We start from the raw sequence: 2928 nt of genomic DNA on the forward strand, positions 1-2928 counted from the left end.
TTTTTTTTTTTAGGGAGCAAGCAGGGGAGGGGCAGAGATGGGAGGGGAGAGAGAGAGAGAATCCCAAGCAGGCTCTGCACTGTCAGCGGAGAGCTGGATGCAAGTTCGAACCCATGTACTGTGAGATCATAACCTGAACCAAAATCAAGAGTTGGATGATTAATGGACTGAGCCACCTAGGTGCCCCAAAGGACAACTGGAGGTCTTAACAGAGGAACAATATGTATGGTATGGGCAATCCAAAAAGCACAGTACAACACTCCGGGGCTTGCTGTAGCAAAAGCATTTCTCACCTTTAGGCCCAAGAAACCAAAACCCTGGAGAAGAGAGTGGGGCACCTTCAAAGAAGCTATGACTTTTGGCTGAAGGTTGTGGCCAGTTTTTGGAGACCTCATAGGTGGAAACTAGGAGAATGCATACTCCAGTCTCCTCCTCTTCCACTCTTTTGATCTGCTGGTGCTCCTGCTTGGCTGGGAGGCATGGCCAGTCACTGATGCCATTCATACAGGCCAGCCTCCCTGGACAGAGAGCAGGGCTGAGTGTGGATTTGCAGAGGCATGTGCAACATTGCTGGGAGAGTGTGGGTCTTGCCAGAGTTTTCCTGGGCATTTGCATATGTGTTTCTGAATCCAGAGACAATACGTGGTTTTGTTTTCACTGCATATGTGTAGAGTCATATATCATGGCCCATTCAGCAACTTGGGGCTTTCAGTCATCACCGTCCTGGTGTTGTTTCCATGCCAGTACCTCAAGATCAACCTCATTCTTTTTTTGTGGCCAATGGTATGCCACAGTGTGGACATATGATAGTTTGTCTTGCCATTCCCTCTTGACTAAAACTTAAGTTGCTTCCGTCTTGACAATGTTGTCTTCACCCTGAGAACTCCCTTCCCATCTTGGGAACATCTGGGAAGTTCCCATATGCCGTATCGTTTGCTCCCGTGGAGTCTCATGCTTGGTTGAACGTTTTTCCGGGGTGCAGTGTTTACTTCAATGATCCTAACGTCCTGGGTTTTGGCAGCTGTGGGGAGAATGTCAGGTGAAGAAGGCCTCGAGGACAGGATCAGGCACTGGGAGATGGGTTTGGGGTCCAGGTCTGCCCCTGCCTTGCTGTGTCAACTTGGGCAATCACTCAGCCTCTCACCCTCAAGTTTTTCTTTGCAAACTACAGATGTCACTCCTACCTTCTTCACCTACCCCACAGGGTAGCTGTGTGTCCTGAGACATAGTGTAGGAAAGTGCTTGAGATGGAAACCATGGATGTCCCCTGTCAGGGTACAAGGCTCGAACTTCCCTCCTCCAGGCCCCCCTGCAGTGAGGACGCGGGGATTGGGGCCAGCTAGTCCGCTGTCTGCCTGCACTACCCATCGCTTGTTCTGACCCATGGCTCACACTCAGTTTCCCTGAGTGACAGGGCTACCCCAGACCAAGGACTGTCTGGCCCTGTGCTTTTGGGTAGTCTTTTCCCTGGGGCTAATTTGCTATGGGATTTGGGACTCCTTCATCCTAGAAGACTGAATGGTTCTTGGAAATGGATTGATGTGTCCCTTGGTTGGAGGACTGGTAGCTGGCCCTTCCCTCTTCTCCGACTCCAGACCAAAGAGACAATGTGTGCCAATATCACCACCCCACAGGGCAGGGTGACAAGCTAGGGAATGGACCTCTGTCCCTCTCTTCTTCCAAGACCTCAAAACTGGCGTTCTCCGGAAAGCTTCTCTCGCAGTAAAGCACAGCTGATATTTCTTGAGTGCTTCCTCTCTGCCAGCCCCTTCCCAAGTCCTTCCCATATACTGCTTCATTACATCCTCTCAAGAACACTCTTGCTCCTATTTGTCTCCATCGTACAGGCAGGGAAAGAGGCCCAGAGGGTTTAAGCTGTTGTCCCAGGTCATAGTTAAAAAGAGGCAGGGTTAGGATTCAAAGCTCATTGTCTCCGACAGCAAGGGCCGTGTGCTTGGCCACTAGGCTGTACTCCCATCTGGCTCCCCTGCCATGCCTGACGGCACTCTGCCGGACTTTGGTTTCATATGGTTCTTTGTGATTTGACCCACAGTAACTGCTACCTGTGCATGCCTTGTTTCCTTGAAAGGAGTGAGAGTGGTGAAAGAAGTGAAGTTGTGTCTTCTTTTTCTCCCCCCAGAGTGACTGGGACAGAGTTGTGTATACAGTTGGAGCTTAGAAAATGCCGGTTTCTTGTGAAAATCCCCCTGGGGCACTGTTGGCAGGCCCTGCATACCAAAAAGGCGGATTGGCCCTTTATGGAAGTTATCAGGAAGATGAATAAGGCTTGAAATACAAGACCCTGGCGGGGCTGACTCAGACCTCACAGAATGGCTCGCCCAGCCTTTGAAGAGCAGAGAGCTATTTACATCCTACTAATGGACCTCACTGGCTGCAAGCAGTCAGAGCCTGTATAAATACCCTGGCCTAAGGCCACAGAGCCAGTGAGGCCAGGGACAGGGAGAGCCGCTTCACTCCTTAGTATGGCATTCATAGGCTGAGAAGCTCTGAAGGTGAGGGTTCTAGTTTGGTGGGAAGCCACATGCAGCAGGCCTGTGCGTGGTTGCAGAACGGTTTTTAGTTGGCCGTGTGGTATGTACAAGACTCTCCCTGCATGAGATTCTTTGCGTAAATAAATGGTGACCAGCTGTTAGGGCTTGTTTCAAATAGAAGTCTGGGAGGGAGAAGGTCAGACTCCCATGAAAGGCAAAATGTTACAATGATAGCCCAGCCCAGTCTGGCACACATCTGCCTAGAGACACTCACAGACTGGAAGCACTGGCTGGGATCTATCCCCAGGGCTGGGCTAGAGGGTCTGATAGTCTCTTTAAGTGCCCGCCGCCAGTAGAGCTCCGCTCACCCAGGGAGCTGTGGTTTTTGTTGTTGTTGTTGTTTGTTTGTTTGTTTGTTTTTTCAGTAGGGAACACA

Source organism: Herpailurus yagouaroundi, unplaced genomic scaffold (assembly GCF_014898765.1).
Source record: "Herpailurus yagouaroundi ecotype Mexico unplaced genomic scaffold, PumYag 192, whole genome shotgun sequence".
Classification (NCBI taxonomy): Eukaryota; Metazoa; Chordata; class Mammalia; order Carnivora; family Felidae; genus Herpailurus; species Herpailurus yagouaroundi.